The sequence below is a fragment of the Dasypus novemcinctus genome, chromosome 14 (genome assembly GCF_030445035.2).
Source record: "Dasypus novemcinctus isolate mDasNov1 chromosome 14, mDasNov1.1.hap2, whole genome shotgun sequence".
Taxonomy (NCBI): domain Eukaryota; kingdom Metazoa; phylum Chordata; class Mammalia; order Cingulata; family Dasypodidae; genus Dasypus; species Dasypus novemcinctus.
The window spans coordinates 11,778,436-11,800,393 of NC_080686.1; the positions used below are offsets into that span (position 1 = coordinate 11,778,436).

At 35.9% G+C, this 21,958-nt stretch overlaps 1 pseudogene; it reads right to left on the reverse strand.

Moving 5' to 3' along the window:
• Positions 1 to 503: 503 nt before the first annotated feature.
• Positions 504 to 20,449, reverse strand: LOC101430367 (probable ribosome biogenesis protein RLP24 pseudogene; annotated as a pseudogene).
• Between the last annotated feature and the right edge of the window lie 1,509 nt (positions 20,450 to 21,958).

The following is a 21,958-nucleotide window of genomic DNA, read 5'->3' on the forward strand; positions in this document are numbered from 1 at the left end:
GTTCCACAAGGAATCTCGAATTAGTGGAAATTAATAGAGTTTAGTACCATTTCAGGAAAAGATTATTCAACTCTCACCCATAACATCCAGAAATGGCTATCAGAACAGCACACTTACACCAGGTCAGAACAGCCCAACACAATCAGGCTTCAATCTCGAGGGCCAAAACACTCATCTAAGGTGACAGTAAGCCAAAACAGGAAACCTTAAAATAAAAGTATCATTTGAGAACAATTGCCATACAGATTGTTAGTTCCTTAGTCTATATGTAAAGGGAGCATTTTGTCATTAGTTATTACGTATGTGCTGCCTATGGCCATTATGCAGATGATATGACCATTTTATGCCCACAATTCACTTCCATAATTACACTCAAAATTTTCAAGATTTACATGATACAATTTATCAGGGAAGGTTTGAAGTGGAGATAAAATCTACCATGCATAACATTGGATGTTTTATAGGTAGCAATGTAAAAGAGAAGTGTTTTTAATCGCCTTTCATTTGAGTGACCTTATGTAAAAAATAAATCAATAATTTAGAATTTCCAAGCCTTCAGATATTTCCAAATGCACATGTAGAAAGGTGACGATGAGATTTTTAAGAAATATCTTCCATGTCCACATCCTGTTGTAATTGCTGTATCACCGTTTTTCCTTCCAGCAGCTTTCCTTTGCCTGTAAGTGGAGCCTGCATAAGGTGGATGTTCTGCTTGACTTCTTTGATGTCTTGAACTTTCTGGAGTTCTTTACTCTTTTTTAACTTGTTCATTATAAATTTGGCTTGGCGTTTCTGTTTAATTTCTTCAACTCTCTTCATTGCATCAATAATTTTATTCCATAGCTCTCGCTGATACTTGACAGGTTCATTTCTACATTTTTCAAATTCAAATGAATTATCCACTGTAAGCTCTTTAGCAGCTACTTTCCGGAATGCTTTAGTCCACCTGACCTTGCGAGGATTTCGCTTCTTTTTAAAGTTTTTGTGACATTTTGATTTACAGAATCTGAAGACTTTACAATCGTTGTGGTCGAACATCATGCCATGACCGGGATAGATCAGCCCCAAACAGAAATAACACTTTTCTATCTGTAACAGCTTTTGACTTGAAATCTCTCTTGTTCAATACTAGTAGAAATTCCCCAGGTCTTTCTTGGTTACTATTTGGTTACTATTTACAACCTTTCATTTTCAATCTATTTATGTCTTTGTGAATAAGATGAGCTTCTTATGACAACACACAGTTGAATCATGCTTTATTATCCATTTTGCCAGTCTTGTCTTTTAATTCGCAAGTTTAATCTATCAATATTCAGTTTCATTACTGTAAAGGCAATACTTATTTCAGCTATTTTATACTTTGATTTTTATACATCGTATCTCTTTTGTCTCTCTGTTCCTTTGTGGCAGCATCTTTTTCTTTATAGTTGATGTTTTGTGGTGTATCTGTCTGATCTGTTTCTCATTCCTGCTTCTGTTTATCATAAAAATTTTCTTTGTGGCTACCTTGTGGTTTGTATTACACAACCTACATCTGTAATCTACTAATATGAAAAGATTCAAACTTATTTTCAATAGCATGCACTTTCTCTGCTCCCAAATCCCTCCCTTTACCTACTTATATTGCTTTTGTCCCATATCACCTATTTCTATTTTGCTAGTCTGTTATCAGGAAATATGACTTTTTTTCCTTTTCAATTGTATTCTGACTCTTACAGGAATTAAAGAGTAGATTTATATATTAAGGATATACTGCTGTTGGGTTTTGCTTTTGCCCATTAGTTACCTTTACTGAAGATCTTCAGTTCCTCAGACTACTCCAAGTCATTCTATCCTGTCTTTTCCTTTCATTCTAAAGAACTTCCCTAGTAGTACTTGTAGGGCAGATGATTTTTGTTGACAAGCTTTCTGATTCTGTTTGGAGTGAATATTTTAAATTGCCCCTAATTTTTGAAGGATAGTTTTACCAGAAAAGAATTTTTGGCTAGCAGTTTTTCTCTTTCAGTACCTTAGTATATTGTACAACTGCTATTTTACCTCCAAAGTTTCTGATGAGAAATCAGCACTTAGACTTCTTAAGGATCCCCTGTATGTGACAAATCACTTTTTTCTTGCTGTTTTTATAGTTCTCTCTTTATCCTTGGCACTGGACATTCTGATTAGTATGTCTCTCAGAGTAGGTCTATTAGGGTTTATTCTATTTGGAGTATGTTGCTTTTCTTGGACACATATGTTTATGATTTTGAGAAGAATTGAGAACTTTCTGGCCATTATTTTCTCAAATATTATTTCTACTCCTTTTACTTTCTCTTCTTCTGAAATACCTATGATACATAGGTTTGCATGCTTAGGGCTGTGCATATCCCTGTGACACTGCTCAATTTTTTTCTCTACCCTTTCTTCAGATTGTGTGATTTCAATTTTCCTGTGTTCTAGTTTGCTGATTTTGTTTCTTCTCTGTGTTCGAATCTGTTGTTGCGTGCCTTGAGTGTATTTTTAATCTTCATTATTACATCTTTCATCCTCATAATTTCTGTATGCTTCTTTTTAAATTTTCAAATTATTCTTTATGCTCACATATTCTTTTCCAAATATGCTTTAGCTCTATATCTACCATTAATTTATTTCTCTTCATATTTTCCTTCACCTGCTCTGAGTTAATTTAGGAGATTTGTTTGAACTTGTTTGATTAGCTGTTAAAAATGATGTCTCTCCTCTGAAGTTTGGAATTTGTTCCCTTGATTGAACTATATCTTCCTGTTTCTTAGGATTACTTGTAATTTTTGCTGGTATCTGGCTATCTGATTATTTGTGTGTGTTTATTCTGGAGGTCAGTTTCTCCCTGGTGCCTAGAGTTTTATCATCAATAGGCTTTTCATTAACGTTTTTCTTTGATGCACACTTCAACTTATTCTGGATCTGTAGACTAGCCAAGATATAATTGCTCATATTTTCTTCTTTCTTCTTCATCTGATTCTTGCCCTAGATATGCAGTACAATTTTTATTATTACCTTTTTTGCATGCAGTTGTTTCACCTCCAGTAAAAAGTTTCCTTTTACCTGTTCTTTCTCTGTAGCTCTTGATCAGTTCTGTTTGTTTTTGTGCAGTATTTTCTATGATTTGTCTGTTTTTTTAATTTTTTATATCTTACTAGGATGATTAATTATTAGTAATAACAAAAATAATGACCATATGCAAAATTTATGAAATTGTGTAAGCTGGCATTTTGATTCCAGCTCGTTGACCCTTTCTTTACCATACAGTTTTGGGTAGTACCATATTTTGAATTAGCAACAAAATTTTATGGTCCACAGATTCTGACTGGGGAAAATCAAATATTCCTTCTTAAAATAATACATAAGGAAGTTCATCATTTTCTTTCCTTTCCTCATCTCCCAATTTCAGATAAAAACAAAGAAACAAACACAAAAAAACACAAAAAAATTAAGAAAACATATTTGGGAACTCCACTATACTAATCAAATATTTCTGAACATTTTTTATTAACAATGCATTTTGGACAGTATTTGCACATTTGAGGTCAAAAGAGCTATTCCTTAATCTTGGTTCTGCCTTTCACAAGCTTTGTGGCTCAAGGGAAGTCACTTAATGTATAATTGATAACATTAAAATATCTATCTGTCAAACTTTAATAATAACACATATTGATTATTGTTTGAAACAGAATTGAATGAGTGTACTTGGTTGTTTTTTATGTATATAGTTTACCAACAATCCTGAAAGAGCTTGGAAGAAAGTATAAAAGAGTCTTTAAAAATGATGGTTTCCCCCTTGGCTTCAGGATTTGCAGTTTGGCTGTTTGTATGATTTGTTTTCATTCTCTCCCTGATTGAGTTTGTGTTTGAATTATAGGTATATTTGAATTATACCTTTCAGCACTTGGACCCATACTGTCTTATAGGAGTTCAGTCCCCACATCTTTTATTTTCCGTGAAACTTTTCTGCCTCTAGTTTTTTACCTTTCAGGGTATCCTATCCTGAGGAGCCACATTGCATCAATCCACAAAATCCGTTTTGTGTTTCGGTGGTCCTGCAAACAGACTGCGTTGAATGGAGGCACCCTTGCCAGCCTTCCAGCCACAGGCGCTTCCCTTCTCCCCAGCGTTCTTTTGAACGTGGCACTCCTCAGCGGCTGGTGCTCCACCTGGGTGGCTGAGGACTTGGGTCCCTGTGCCTGTACATGAGTGGGGCCCTCTCTCGCTGCGGTGAGCGGCTCCTGGTTGGATTTTGGCAGGAGGAGGAAGACCAGGCTGCCCCTGTGTGACCCCCAGGCTGCACAGGACCATGTGGTGGGGAGGGAGCTGGACAAGTGTGTCCCGCACACAAATTCCCCACTTTGTTTAGGTGGCTTTAATTTTACTCAGCATTTATGGAGCCCTTCTTCCATCTCTATCATTTTCCAGAGATCCAAACACCTGGGATTTGTCCTTTGATGAACCGATTCTGGGAGGAGACTTTTCCAGGGTATGTGTTACATCACCACTTGGATGACCTTACCCCTTCATTCGTTCTTGAGCATTTATTTGTTTTCTAGCCGGAGGAGAAAAATAACATTTTATAGATGGGATAAAACAGTCGTAAATGAACAATGGTGGTAAATTAAATTCCATTGACATCACAATCTTTCACTCATCAAAAGATTCTATTACATACCTAGCAATTTTGACAAACTGCTGGAAGTCTACTAGTGTAGACTAGTGTGAAAGTGAGAAACTCTTGGATTCACTACCATTGTGCATTTTCCCCTACAGAACCCCATAATTAAGAGAGAATTTTCCTTGTGGTCCTGCAGGAGAAGGAGAAGGGTAGCTATCATGAAAGATGACCATATTCTTTCCCCTAAGAAAGGCTTGGCTTCCAGGGGAAACTCTTCACCAGACACAAATACTTTACACAGAAATTCTCAGCAGACCTGACCTGTAAGAAATGTTAAAAGTGTTTCAGAGAGAGGGGAATTGGATCTACATGAAAAAAGGAGAGCATGAGGGAACATTTAAATGAAGGTAAAATATATTTTTTTAATTCTTTCTTTAAAAAGATAGATGCTTGTTTAAAGCAATAATAGTAACAATATAGAGACTTACTGTAACATATGGATAAGTCAAAGAATGACCTCCATTTTACACAGGGTGGAAAGGAGGGATTGGGAATACTCTGTTAGGAACCTGCATTACACCATTACACATGAAACAGAATATTTTTATTTTCAGGTGATTTAGGGAAGAGTGTGGCCCCTAAGGGAGCACATAAAAAGTTTTAAAAAGAAGTAAAAATGATGTATCAAGAAAAGAGGCAAAATAGAATATAAAATCCTAAATTAAAACCAGAGAAAGCGAAAGGGAAAGGGGGCAACAAAGAAAATACAATGAATAGGACGCAGTTAAAATTATGGTAGATTTTAACTCAAATATCATTACTCCATTAAAAGTGAATGGTTTAGGTACACCAATTGTAAAAAAGTATTGTCAAATTGGATTAAAAAAAATCAAGACACAAATGTATGATTCTTCAGGAAACCCATAGTACAAATAAAACTTCGAAAGATCAACAGTAAAGCTATGGAGAAAGATATTCTCTGCTAACACTAATTGAAAGAATGGTAGAGAAGCTATATTTATTTTAGATATAGAAGGCTTCGTAATAATGAAGATTATTGGGGAAAAATCAAGCATTACCTAATGATAAAGTCAATTATCCAAGAAGACAAGAATCCGAAACATGTATGTATGAATAAATGAGCATTAAAATGTATAAGGCATTAATGGGCCCTTGATATTGATGACTTTACTTATGAAACTTTACACTTGAAATTGAAACTTTGCATAGTGTTATAAGGTGCCTAAGAGTTAACTTTCTTAGAGCCTCTTTGTTGCTCCAGTGTGGCCTCTCTCTAAGATGAGCTCAGCATATGTTACCTTCCCCCTAGTGTGGGACTCTTGGGGATGGGCCTCCCTGGCACTGAGGGATTACGACCAAGCACCAACTAGCAATGCAACTGGAAAAATACCTTGACCAAAAGTGGGAAAAGGTAAAGAGAAATGAGCTTATATAGGTAAAAGACTTCAAAGTGAGTCAGAAGTTCATTCCAGAGGTTACCCTTATGCATGTCTCAGCAGGATTTCATTGACTGCCAAAGTAGATACTACCCTAAATGGTGTGGCTCCTGAGGGCTCTGGAGACATCCAGACACTACAGTCAGGGGAGATGGCTCTGGAGTTAGTGCCTTGCCAGTGGGCCCTACTTTGAAATTTATGCTCTCCAGGGTGACAGAGTGGACTCAGTTGTGATTTCCCTACACATGGCTCTTTTGTCCTTCTATTTGAACCTATAATTAGTACTAGAGTTGGTAGGTATATGTCCAAGAAATTAAAACTTTGGGCTGTCCATGTGACAACTTGACCCTGATTCTCAACCAAGTTGCAACATATACTCTCCAGTTTATTGTTCTCACCCACAACAACTAACAAGGAGGTGCTGATGGACAACCATCAAACCAAGGAACTGAGAGAGTCTACAACTGCAAGCAAGGCAGTCTCATCCATTGGCCCTATGGGATCAAAACCCCCTCTCAATGAGAGGTGGAGTGGACATCACCATCCCAGTATCCTCAGGATTGGGTAATGAACTATTGACTAAAAGAGATTTACTGATATTCTACTATAGATTTATTGTGATTTAGCAATTGGAGAAATTACATCATTGATGTGGAGACAGTGGACACTGGAGGTTCTGGGGGAAGGGAGAGGATAAAACAGGTGTAATATGGGGGCATTTTGGGGACTTGGGAATTGTCCTGAATGATATTGCAATGACAGATACAGGCTATTATATATCTTGCCATAACTGATGGAATTGGTTGGGAGAGAGTGTAACGTGCAATATAAACTGTAATCCATGCTTTCTGACAGATCTCCAAAATGTGTTCATCAATTGCAACGAATGTACCTCAATAATGAGGGAAGTTGTTCACATGGGAAAGTGTGAGAGATGGGGGGAATGCGGCATGTGAGGATCCTCTAAGCATCTTTAAAAATTAAAAAAATTATATATATGAAGTAAAATTGATAAAACTGAAAGAAGAAATAGACAAATACACTATTTTAGGTGTGGACTTCAACATCTCTCTTTCAATAATTGATAAAACAAGGAGAAAATATTAGGCATATAGTTGTCCTAGACTGTACTATCATTCAACTTGATCTATTGATATTTATATGATACTCCTTCCTATAAAGTCCATGCATCAGCAGAATGTATGTTCTTCTTAAACTCACATGAAACAGTTAAAAGATAGAGTACATTCAAGGTCACAAAACAAACTTTACCAAATTTAAAAGAATAGAAATCATAAAAGTATGTTTTCCAGCAAAAGAACAGTAAGATAGAATGATAGCTGGAAAGTCCCCAAGTATTTGGCAATTAAAACAGCACACTTCAAATAGATTGAAATCTTCCCCCCCAAAATTGTAACTAAGAAAAGAATATCTTCTTTCTCCACCCCTATTCAAACTTGCTATTGCAATAAGACAAGAGTAAAGAAAGAAAATGTGCACAGACTAAAAGGAAAATATGAAAATTTTATTTTTGCAGATGGTATCATTATTTATGTACAAAACCCCAAAACATGCATGAAAAAACCCACCTGAAACTAGTAAGTGTAACTAGCAATTTTGTTGGATAAAATGCCACTTGTTTTGCTATATACCAGTTATTAAAAAGTGAAATTTCTAATTAAATAAATAAGAAATTAAAGATACTGTTTATAATAGTATATATATATATATACAAAGAACTACTTATGTATAAATATGAAAAAATATGCACAACATCCATATGTGGAAAATTATAAAATGTTGATAAAGGAAATCAAAAATTTACATAAATAAAAAATAGTCTGTGTTCATGGATTGGAAGACTTAATATGGGTAAGAAATAAATTATTCCCTGGTTGATCTATAGATTCAATGCAATCCCAATTAAAATGTAAGTTATTTTGCAGGTATCAACCAACTGACTTCATATTTTACATGGAAGACAAAGACTTAGAATAACCAACACTATTCTGAAAAAGAAGAAAAAAGTTGGACTCATATTACCTGATTCAAGACTAACTTCAAAGCCATTATAATCAAGACAATCATAGTATTGCCAACAGAATAGGCATACCAATTAATGAATCAGAATAGAGATCTGTGATGGTTAGGGTCACATGTCATCTTGATTAGATTGTGGTGCTCAGTTATTTAATCAAGCAAACACTGGCCTGATTTTTTCTATGAGGATATTATGTGGGCTTAAATTATCAGTAAATTGATGGCATCTATGGATGATTATACCTATAATCTACCAATCTACCGAAAAGATTGCCTTCAACCAAGAACGAAGTCTCATCCAGTCAGTTGAAGGCTTTATAATAAGAAGTGATGATTTCACCAATCAGAAGAAAAATTTCCATCTCTTCTTCAGCCAGCTGGCTTCTCTTGAGGAATTTCAATGAAAACCTTCTTTGGAGTCCCCAGCTTATGGCTGACCCTACCGAATTTGCACTTGCTCATCCATACAGTCACATGAGCAAATTCTTATAATAATCTCATGATGTTTACATTCTGTCCATCTGTCTGTCTACCTATCTATCTGCCAGATTTATTTCCTTTGAAAATGCTGACTAATACCAGGTATTATTCCAAAAAATATATCTCAGAAATAGACCCATAGAAATATAAACCACTTATTTTTTTAAAGATGGTTAATTTTTTTTAGATTTTTTATTTTTATTTTTTTAAATTTATTTCTCTCCCCTTCTCACCCCACCCCCCAGTTGTCTGCTCTTCTGTGTCCATTCGCTGTATATTCATCTGTGACTGCTTCTATCTTTATCAGCGGCACCGGGAATCTGTGTTTCTTTTTGTTGTGTCATCTTGTTGTGTCAACTCCCTGTGTGTGTGGTGCCATTCTTGGGCAGAATGCACTTTCTTTCACGCTGGGTGCCTCTCCTTATGGGGTGCACACACTCCTTGTGCATGGGGCTCCCCTATGCGGTGGACACCCCTATGCAGGGGACACCCCTGCATCACATGGCACTCCTTGCACACATCAGCACTGCACATGGGCCAGCTCTACACGGGTCAAGGAGACCTGGGGTTTGAACCACGGACCTCCCATGTGGTAGGCAGATGCCCTATCCATTGGGCCAAGTCCACTTCCCATATAATCCACTGATTTTTTAACATTATAAAGATAATTCAATAGAAAGGATAGTTGTTTCAAAAATTTTACTGAAACAATTGCATCTCCATAAGCAAAAAATTAACCTCCACACAGACTTTTACACAAAAATTAATACAATGGAACCGTAGAGATAAACATGAAATTCAAAACTATATTATTTCAAAAACAGAACAGGAGAAAATCTACATGAACTTGGGATAGATGGTGCTTTGCTACAACAAAAGCGCAATGCATGAAAGCAAAAAATTGGTAAGTTGGTCTTTAGTACAATTAAAAACTGCTCTGTAAAAGACACTTTTAAAAATATAAAAAGACATGGTAGAGACTGAAGGAAAATATTTGCAGTACACATATCTGGAAAAGGACTTGCCTCCATAATGTACAAAGAAAGCTTATAATTCAAAAACAACAACCAAACAATCCAATGATTAAATGGGCAAAGATTTGAAAAGATACCACACCAAGGAAGATATACCAAGGCCAAATAAGCATATGAAAGGTGGTTCAATTTTTTTCTTCATTAAGGAAAAGGAAATTAAATCAACAATGGTATACCATCCAATCCAAAAAACAGCATGGATAAATCTTAAAAACATATTACTAAATGATAAAAGTCTATAAAGATGGCATACTGCATGATACCATTTATTTAACATTCTAGAAAATACATAGCTATTGAGATAATAAATAGATCAGTGGTTGCCAACAAGAGTGGGACAGGGAAGAAGGATGGAAAGGTGAAGCACAGGGAATGTTTTATGATGATGGAACTATTCTGTCTGATACTTTCTTATTTTCCTGGCTGCTATGACAAATACCACATAATGAGATGGCCTAAAAACAGGAATGTATTGGCTCAGGGTTTCAGAGATGGGAAGACTTGCTTCCTTCTGGAATCAGTAGCATCTGGCTGGCCAGTAATCCTTGAATTCCTTTGTTTTCGTGTCTCATGGTGATGTCCTCTCCTTTTCTCCCATGCTCTGTTGACTTCTGGCATCAGCTCCTCCCTGTGTCTTTCTCTTTTAGAAGGCCTCCGGTATGAGGATTAAGTATGCTCACGATTCTGTTAACCACACCTTAGTTTAATAACTAACATCTTTGAAGGGTCTTATGTACAATGGGTTCTCTCAGGAATGGGGGATTAAGATTAAGGACATGGTTTGGTTTTGTTTATTCTTTGGTACATAAATCAATCTACCACAGATACTATGGTGGAATTCATGACACTGTGTATTTATCAAAATTCAAAGAACTTGACCTTGCAAAAAGCGAACGTTAATATATGCAAATTTAAAACAAAACTTAAATTAGGAAGATGCATTATTTCAGGACGGAATGCAGAGTGAGACAAAAGAATCTATCTGCATTGCAAATATATGACATAACCTTAATGAAGTATTTGAGGGAAAAGGTGCTGACCTAACTAACTTTGTAAATGAGTGGAGATTGTAATACTAAAGGCTAGCAACATGCACTTAAGAACTGTTGCTGATAAACTGATTTCTGTGTAGTATGTGTCAACAATTCTGAGGCCACTATATATGATACTGGCAATTGTATAAATAAGTAAGTGGATGGCTTGTGGCCAGTGCTAAATACTTCACTAGTGGATTAAGAGACTCCAGACAAGCAAGTAGGAGAGGCTGGAATGAACCCTCTGGAACGTAATCTGACTTGGAGATATCAGTATAAATTCTTATTTATCTTAAAATAGATATAAATGGACTTAGGAACCTATAACAATAATAGATAACCATTAATCACATCCATTAATTATAGATGTGTGTGTATATATGGGTTAATTTGCACACACACATTTCCTAGCTTTGTCCACTGAGAGGGCAATGAAGCAAAGGCATCCAGTAACTATGAATAGACATAGTAACCAGATCTTGGTGTATCATGCCACTTCCAATAAATGGAATTAAGTCTTTTTGGGAAACTGACTAATTCTAGAGCTTAGGCAGAGAATATAAAAGGTGATACTGAATACCTTATAGTGCCAAGAAATAAGGAAGTGCTCAAAAACCATAATACAGAGGTATGTCAAAGGGACATAGGAGTCAAATGAAAGAACAGAAACAATTAGGGCAAAAAGATAAATGATATAGTACTGAGTTATAACCATCCTGATATAAATAAGTGATTGAATGAATAAATAAGTGGTGGAGAAGAGATAAAATGGAAGGGGAGAATAACTCCATGCCTCCTAATAATGGGCTCTTAGAGTCACTCCTTTCCAAAGAACACAGTGTGGAAATGGGGGAAAGAGTAACTTGGTGGTAGAGAAACCTGACCAACACTACCTTAGCCAGCTGGTCAAGAGTAACAACTCCATCCACAGTATTATTCACTTAGATTCCTGGTGCTTAGATTCTCTCCCAGTAAACTTGCTAAAATCATTCAAAAAAGAGGATTCCATACTGCATTTGGACCTCTAATTAGAGATAGTATCTGTCAGGCTATTTTATTTTATCAGGGTTACTTCTATTGACTACTTCTTGGATTTTATGTTTTTTTTCATTTGTGCAATTATATTGTTGGTTTGCATTTTTGTTGTACATTCTTGTAGTCTCTGCTTGCCTATAACTTTAAGTGAAACAAAAAAGACTTTGAAAATATTTCAGCATGCTATTAAAATTTTCTAAATACTAAAAAAAAAAAAAAAAGAGTAACAACAATGCTACCCCATGTTGACCTCATGCACCCTCCTTGTGATGTGATGAATATGGCACTTTATCTCTGTTGTCTTCCCTTGAGAGACCTATAACCCCAGTCTACCCATGAGAAAAACAACATACAAATTCCAATTGAGTGATATGTGGCAACACATCTGACTAATACTACTCAAAACTCTTAGGTTCATCAAAACACAGACTCTTGTCACAGCCAAGAGAAACAAAAGGAGGGAAGCAAACTTGGCCCAGCGGTTAGGGTGTCTGTCTACCACATGGGAGGTCCGCAGTTCAGACCCCGGGCCTCCTTGACCCGTGTGGAGCTGGCCCATGCGCAGTGCTGATGCACACAAGGAGTGCTGTGCCATGTCGGGGTGTCCCCCGCATAGGGGAGCCCCACACACAAGGAGTGCACCCCTTAAGGAGAGCCGCCCAGCATGAAAGAAAGTGCAGCCTGCCCAGGAATGGCACCGCACACACGGAGAGCTGACACAACAAAAAGAAACACAGATTCCTGTGCCGCTGACAACAACAGAAGCAGACAAAGAAGACATAGCAAATAGACACAGAGAACAACGACTGGGGTGGGGGGGGGGAGGGGAGAGAAATAAATAAATAAATAAATAAATAAATCTTTAAAAAAAAAGAGAGAAAGAGAGAGAAGCCAAAGGAGACATGACTAGCTATAATGAGGTATCCTGCATGGCATCCTGAGACAGTAAAAGGAATTAGGTAACAGCTAAGGAAATGAGAATAAAGTGTGGAGTTTAGTTAATAGTTAAAAGTGATGTACCAATGTTAGCGCTTTAGTTGTGGCAAATGGTTCATGATAACATAAGGTATTATAAATAGGGGGAAATGATTGTGGGGTATTCAGGAACTCTCCACTAGCTTTGTGACATTTCTGTGAACTTAAATTATTCTATATAATATAAAAATTTTTTTAAAACTTTTCTAAAATAAAAACAAACTTAAAAACTGGACTAAAATAACATAAAATTCCTATTGTCAGCATTATCTGTCATCATCAATATCAAACATAAAATTTTAATAATATATATTATACTTCATTTTAGATATGTAAATTAATAATTTTAAATGTTTTAATAATATTTAATAGTTATTTTATTCTTATTTTACTATTTCAATGAGGACCACAAGGATTTTATGATAAAACTTTATCCTTTATAAAAAAAAACCTTTTCCTTGAGTACTTTATTTTATTCTTTTTTCTCTTAGTTGGTCTACAACGTTTAGTGTTTTCACCCAGAAACACTGTTCATGCTACAAAAAATGCTTTAGTAACTGAAAATACTGTCATTATTCATCTACCTTGATGACCTGCTAGGTTGTTTTGTTGTTATTTTGTTTCCTGAACTGAAGAAGAAAATGTAAATATGATGAGTGAGTGGGAGGTTTTAAATGGATATGCTTTTGTTTTTAGAAAAAGGCTCCCAAATCTTTAGACAGTGGTACCTGGACTTGTGATCTTAGTAGATTCTGTCCTGCTGAGGTTGGAGTATGCAGAGGGAATAGCAGTGGTAGTCACCTACATCCCTCCTACCTGGGCTCGTTGATCTTGTGTCACACATTCAGTGGTACTTTACTGCATCTCCTTTACCAGCCTGTACCTTTCTTGTTTGCAATTTCTTGTTTATATATCAGCATCATGATGGGAAAACAAACTACAAACATTAATTAGCCGCATCTTGATCTTGAATCACTTTTCTTGGTTTCCACCACTGCCCTTCTAACCCACTCACATATTATTACCAACACGACACATCTCTTCCTGAGTAAGGATGTTTCCATCCACCTGGATGGCTCATTCCTTGGAGTCATTCTCCTGGCCATTATCTAGTCTCTCACTCATGTCTTGCCCAGGCTTTTTATCTATCTCTAAATTGTTTCTGAATCTGTGTGGAGAAGAATAATGACTTACATATTAAAAAAAATACTTGTTATACCAAGCCATTTGAACATCATGTCAATAATAACTTTCAATAGCTTCTTAAGTTAACATATTGAACTAACTCATTTTTATTACTCTTTATCAGATAAGAATATTTAATTTAGGGACCTTGCCCTGCTCCCAACAAATACAGAAACCAGTCATTGGAGAAAACATGGCACTTACTGGGACATGGAGACTGAAATGACTATAGACAAAGAAAGAATTTATTGAGAAGCTCTCCCAATGGAGGGGTTCTGAAGAACAGACTTCAGCCCCCCCACCAGCATGACAGGGTCTGAAGAGAGACTTCAGCGCACTCCTGGAAGGGGGGATTTGGATTTATACAGAACTTTCCTATGCGGGGGAATGATAGTTGGTGGGAGGGGGTTGAGGGTCCGAGTGAAGTGTAGGGGCCAATAGGAAGCCCTAGAGGTGAAAACTATCCCTGACAGTGACTAGAGGACAGTGGGTTAGGGAGTTATGGTTTCTTGGAATGCTGCAGGAGCAGATGTTTCTTTGTTCTGTAGGGATTTTATCTCCCTCTGATATGTAGGTAGGGAAGGTTTCCATTTCCCGTTACTCCTGTCTTTATGTGGTTTCTTTATTTAACCAGTGGGGAAGCACCATGCCCTTGGACGTGTAGGCTTATGGGGCATGGGGTTAGTCTTTCCCCAGGGCATATCAGGGGAAACTGAGCTACAGCTTGTTAATTATTGCAAACTTCTAACATTAATATCCTGAATGAAACAGGGCCAGATCTTCCACAATTATTTCTAAATCAATTTCTATATCCTAATGTCACAGGTTTAATTTTTGCTTGTTGTGTTTTAATCTCTCATTTGGACTATTAAAGCGAGTGCCTGCAAACCAAAATTATTTATCTTTAGTTTGTCTCCCAGTAAATTTCCCTTTTATGTGTTTCTAACAAACTCGCATTGCTCTGCTCCTGATCATTGTCTAATTTAATCTTCTTAGAGTGGCACTCCAAGTTATTTATAATTTGACCCCACTTATGTGGAATCTCTCTCTTTACCTATATTCCTTTTTCCCTTCCCCCAAAACATAGTGTTCTATCCACGTCTTATTGCTTGCCAATTTACTAATTACTGCAAACACATTTAGAACACTTTTCTGAAAATCCTTTGTGTATAGTGCTGCTATTGATTTTTTACTCCGTCACCAGTTTACTTTCAAAATCTTCCTCTGCTCTAAGCCTTCTGTGAATCCCTGGAGAGTATTATTTATTTATAATTAATTCCTAAATGTTAGATAGACATATACATAGATATAGCTATATGGATGATAGATAATATATAAATAATAAAGCTATCAGTATCAATATCAATATAGATGTGTAGACACCTAACTATATTTTAAGAAACTTGAAGGCAGAGAATTTAACGATGTAGAATGATGTCTAGGCTACTGAATTAAAAATGGAGACACCTTAGGAACCATGAAGCCATGTATTTTAATTCCAGATCTTCCGTGAAAACTTGGGCATGATACAAGGTTTTTCAGATTCTTGGTCTCACTTAACTAATTTTTTGTAATGTCACCAATAGGACATTGAATATACTAAATAGTTAGCAGTGGTTCTCCTTTCCTACCATGCGCAATAATGTTTATTTTTCCAAGAGTCTAAGAGTAATTTTGACATGTATTTGTACAATATTTATTAACTAAATAACTATGAATTTATTGAGACATTGATTTTCATAACATTTATTTAGTTAGAATTTATTTCTTCCTGGATTACAATAGCATTACACAAACCACTTTTTTAAAAATAAAAGTTTATTTTTATGCTTTCTGTAAAAAAATAATGTGCTGTTTATTGCAATAATTTTGAATTGAAGTAGATAAAGAATCATTACTTTCCCAATAAAAAGACACAATTTGTTGAGGGAAAATGATAAAAATAAATAAATACAATTGTGATATAAGATAGTGCAATTGCAACTGATTGGCTGGATATAAACCAAGGGAAGGGGAAGGTGGCAGCAGTTGGAGTTGTTTTACAAGAGTAGTTTTACAAGACAGATGCAGGACATTATATATCCTGCCATAATCCACTGAATGGACTGGGAGAGAGTGTGAACCATAATGTAAACTATAATCCATGTGGTGCAGCAGTGCTTCAAGACATAGTCACCAAATGCAATGAATGTATCACACTAATGAAAGGAGTTGTTGAGATGGAAGGAGTGGGGGTTTGTGGGGAATGGGGTATAGGGACAGCCCATATTTTTTAATGTAACATTTTGTGTGATTTATGCATCTTAAAAAAAAAGTGTTTTGGAGAATGTGCAGTAAGGGAGTGAGCTGTGCAAAAGTCTGGGGGAAAGCGTTCTATGAAGAAAAACATAGCAAGTTCGAAGCTCATGAGGGAGGGATGAGTCTATTGCATGGTAAGAACAGTAAAGAGCGCAAGATACTTTGAAGGCAGAAGCTGAAGTGAAAGGGTGAGAGATCAGGTGAGGGAGCTAGCTATGGGTTAGATCATTTAGATTCCTATAGTTCAGGAAGGAGTTTAAATTATATTCCAAATCAATTAGGAAACCAAGAAAGCTTGTACTGGGCTAGTGATGTGATCTGTGTATGTTTTGGCCTCTGGCTGAAATATAAAGAACAGATTCATAGGTGTGCAATGGACACAACCAATCCAATGTCCACAGAGAAAATGTGGAATGGGTGTGGGAACGGTAGCCATGGGGGCTGCTGGGTGTGGGGAACGGGAGGAAGAGATGAGATGTGGAGGCGTTTTCGGGACTTGGAGTTGTCCTGGATAGTGCTTCACGGACAATTATGGGACACTGTAGATCCCCCCAGGGCCCACTGGATGGAACGTGAGAGAGTCTGGGCTATGATGTGGACCATTGACTATGGGGTGCAGTGATGCTCAGAGATGAACTTACCAGGTGCAATGGATGTGTCATGATGATGGGAGAGAGTGTTGCTGTGGGGGGAGTGGGGGGCGGGGGCGGTGGGGTTGAATGGGACCTCATATTTTTTTTTAATGTAATTTAAAAAAAATAAATAAATAATTTAAATTTTAAAAAAAAAAGAAAGAAAGAAAAAAAAAAAAAGAACAGATTCAGGCAATGTGAGTGAACGTGGGGAAACCAGAAATGTGACCAGAAATGAGGCTGTGACTATTGTGCCACCTAGATTTATCCTGGAGTTTGTCTTGACAAAGAAAATAGTAAGGGGGTAGGGTGCAGGACGGGTGATCTCTTTTAGACATGTGCAGTTTGAGATGTCTCATACACATCGGAAATGAAATTTTACGTTATCGGTTTGTTCTGATATAGGAGTTTGAATCTCACAGAAAATATCAAGCCTGAAGATATAACTTTGGAAGTTGTTAGTTATGAGTGAGTTGTGATGTTACATAAGGACATCTAGTGAGTGGATATATAGAAACAAGACACTGGAACCAAAGACTCTGCTAAGATATTTCAATATTTAGAGATTGGAAACAGAAGGAAAATTTGGCAAATTAAATGGAGAATAAAGTCAGTGAGTAAAGGGGAAAACCAAGAGCGTGTTTTAAGAAGGAGGAAATGATTAACAGCCTCATATGGCTCTGAGCTATCAAATATGATGAGGACAAAGAAGGAAACAGGGAATCTGGGAACATAGACGTCATTGGCTGATATTTAGGAGTACAGAGTTGGCACAGACATGGGCATGACAGCCTGTTTAATGGAGTGGGTTGAAATGAAAGGGAAAATGAGGAAGTAATATAGGAATTTACAGCCAACACTCTTGAAAGGCTTTGAAATAAAGGAAAGCAGAGAAATGGGATAGTCATTTGAAAGAAACATATAGTAAGGATATTTTTCCTGTTTAAATGGCAATGTTAAAAATTAAGAAGTATGCATTTGACAGCTCACCTCTGCAAAACATCACTCCAAACACTACATATAGTCACCATACTTAACCCATTAATACTCAAGACCAAAAGCAAACCTGGGGTACCTTTATCACCTTAATTCTGTAGATTAGGAAACTGAAACACCAAGGTACACATTGCCAGAGCCCATGCATCTCATCTGTGGTGGAATCCAATTGTAGAGTGGTGGAAATGATTTAGGAGACAGAGAAATTATATGTCAGGTAGCAAATGTGAAATGGGTAAAGAAGCAAATAGTCTCCCCTCTTACATACATGAAACAAGTAGGAAAGTCATCACTTCATTCTAAGATAACATATAACAGATTTCACTTTCCTACAACAGAAAAATTTTAACAGCATTATTGTGGCATAATTGTCACCCAGTAAACTGCAAATATTTAAAGCATACAATGTGATTTTTGACATATGCATATAGTAATGAGTCCATCACCAAAATCACTTTGAAAGTTTCTTTTTTACCCTTTATCATCCCTGCTTCCTCTTTACCATACTCCCATCCTTAGTTGTGGATCAGCTTTCTGCCCCAGAGATTAATTTGAGTTTTCAAGAGTTTCATGTAAATAGAATAATGCCATAGGTACTGTGCTTTTTTTGGCTAATTTATATCAGCATAATTATTTCGAAATATGCTGAGTGTATCGATGGCCCATTATTTTTTTTATTGCCGAGTAGCATTTCAATGTATGAGTATATTGCACATTCCAATGTATGAGTATATTGCATATTGGTGGTATTTGGGTTTCTTTCAAATTTTTTTTTTGGCTATTTGTTCAATCAATTATTACCAATGCAGTATTGTAATTTCTGGCTATAATTATGGATTTGTATATTGCACCTTGTGGTTCTCTCAGCTTTTATTTCATATATTTTGAAGCTCTGTCACTAAGTGCATAGCAGTTTAGGATTATTAAATCCTACTGATGAATTGATCCTTTTGTGATTAGAAAACGAGCCTTATTAGGGCTGGTGATATTCATTGCTCCCAAATTTGTTTTTTGGATATTAATATAGTTATATCAGCCTTCTTTTGATTAGGATGAAATATTTTTTCATCTTTTTACTTTAAAGCTGTTTTTGCATTTGTACATAAAGTGGCTTCACTGTAGGCAGTGCATCTTAACTTTTAATCTAAACTGAAAATCTCTGCCTTTTATTTAGATGTTTTACTTTTAATGGTATTATTTATATGATTGAGCTTACTCTATTTCTTTTCTATTTATCTACTTTTTTCTTTGCTTTTTTTCCTATATATGTCTCTTTTTTGGATAAACTGAGTAATGTTCATGATTCCATTATATATTTTTCATTGTTATGTTTTATAATATATAATTTATTTTAGAAGAGTTTTAGGTTTATAGGAAAATTGAACAAAAGTACAGAGCTCACATACACCTCCCTGCCACACACAGTTTTCTCTATTATTAACATTTTCTATTAGTGTGGTAAAACTAAGTATTGGCACCTTATTAGTAATTAAAGACTATAGTTAACATTAGGTTTCACTCTTTGGGTTTTACATTTCTATGTGTATTGACAAATGGATAATGTCATGTAACCTCCATCGCATATCATGTACGATAAATTCACTGTCCTAAAATTCCCATTTTTATTCATGCTTTCATTTTTATTGGATTTCTTCTTCATGATTTCATTGACTTATTAACTATGAGCTTTTGTCATTTTAATGTTTGCTTTAGGGTTTAAAATGTACATCTTCACCTTATCACAGTTCTCTTTTAAGTGATATACAACCTCATGAAAAGTATAAAAATCTTACAATAATGTCCTTCAATTTTTTTCCCTCCTGGTTTTTATGTCATTTTGTTGATTATTTTAATTCTACATACATTATAAGGCCACTGTATATTGCTACCATTTAGTTATCTATCTAAATAAATTTTAAATGTCCATCTTATTCGCCTGCATAGTTACCATTTCCATTGCTCTCCATTACTTTGTGTAGGTGCATTCTTCCACCTGGTATTATTTTTCCTTCCATGTGAATGACGTCCTTAATATTTCTCATTGTAAAGGTCTGCTATTAATGAATTATTTCAACTTTTGTCTATATGAAAAATTTTTTATTTCACCTTCATATTTGAGAAACATTTTGTTAGATATAGAGATGGAGGTTGGCAATTTTTTTCCTCCCAGTGCTTTAAACATGTACCACTGCTTTCTTTTTGTTTATCAAAACATGTGGTACTGCTGTCTTCTTTTTGTTTCATTTTGTATATCAGTCTTTCTTTTTGTGCATCAAGAGAAATTTGCTGTGATCCTTATCTTAGTCCCTCTGAGCACGTCTTTTTTCTCCGACTTCTTTTAAGATTTCTCTCTATCTCTGGTTTTCAGCAATTTTATTTGATGGTCCCGGCATGTTTTTACTAAGCTTCCTTTCATATAGACTTTGTTGCAGTTCTTAGTACTATTGTTTCCTCAATTTTTTCATTTGTCCACCCTCTCTCTTAATATATTTGTCTCCAATTACAGCTATATTAGAGAATTTATACTGCTTGAAATTGTCCTTCAGCTTGCTGATGCTCTCTTCATCTTTTTTCTCTGTGTTGCTATTATTACATCATCAAGGTTACTATTATTTTCTACATCAATGTCTAATTTTCCTTTAATCTTATCCAATGCTTTCTCCATCTCGGATGTTTTCTGTCTCTCAGAAGTTCATTTGGGTCTTTTTTATACCTTTCATATTTCCATTGAACATGCTCAACTTTTCCTTTAACATCTTAAACGCATGGTACAGAGTTATGATAACCACTTGTAAGTCTTCTCTATTAATTCACATTTCCTTATTATTGCAGGGTTTTTTGTCCAGTTGATTTTTTCAACTCTTTGTCAGGTATATTTTACTGCTTACTTACATGGCTGATATTTTTTATTTGATGCTAGACATTTGAAATGTACTTCATTGGGTGCTGGATCTTCTTGTATCACCATAAATTTTCTTAAGGTTTGTTCTTGGGTGCGATAGAGATATTTGAAAGAAAACATTTTGTTCCTGGTGTCTTGCTTTTAAGATATTTAGCCAGGAACAAGTCACCCTGAAGTCAAGTGCCAACTCTGGCCACTATTGAGGCCAAATCCTGCCTCCAATGCCTGGATGATAAATGAGGTTTTCCTGGTTGTTACAGGAAAGAATTCTGCCCCTCTGTGGGTTTTAAGAATTTTTTTTGTTCTTATCCTTTGAGGTGGTTCTTTCCACTACCTCAACAAGTTTCCTCATACACACACACGTTGGTCAGTACACACTGTTGAGGGAGACCTTGTACATGTCTCTAAAATGCACTCTGTTCTTCTGCCCAAAACTCTAGATATAAATTGAGATCTTAGACTTCCAGAGCCACGCCCTCAACTCAGGGAGAATGCTGGACTGTCTGGGTTCTTCTCTGTACCAAGGCATGGAAGCTGAGGCAATCATAGGACATACCTCATTGATTGCTCACACTCAGGGACCACTGTCTCTCATTGCCCGATATCAAATGCCTTGAAATTCACTATTTCATGGATTGTCTCATTGTTATTTGTTTCAAGAGTGGTATTAAACCAGAATGCTGCTCTTTCATCCTGACTTGTAACAGAATTCCCCAGCAATGTTTTTCCTTCCACATATTATTTTACTCATACTTTGGAGTCTGTGGTTCTTCTGAGAATAGGAATGGTTTCCACATTTTTTTATCAGAATGATATGAAAATAAAAAGTTTAAAAATTGGCTTTCATAAACCATTTTATAGTTTTGTGTGGCCAAACAAAAAATGGATCAGAAATATCATCCTTTTGATCATTTTGCATTTAACTACTTAGCAGTATTAGCAAGGAGATATTCTGTGATTGATCTTCTTCATGTTACTCTGAGAAGTTTATCAATTAATATAATGAACCCTGCTTATATCTGGGTCACAAATGATAAAGTTGTTGTGTGTTTTATTTAAAATCCTGCTGTTTATAATGGAGGTTATTAGGTCAAAATGATGGCACAAAGTTTTTCACATGTAAAGCAATTATACAAAATGGTTTTGATTCATAACTTTCATAGCAAGTTTTGGAAAAAAATGCTTCTGCTGAAAATGAACTGATCAAACTCAATTTGGCTATTGCCTACATTCTTCCCAGCTCAAAAAGAATGTAGGAAGAACTTTTAATAG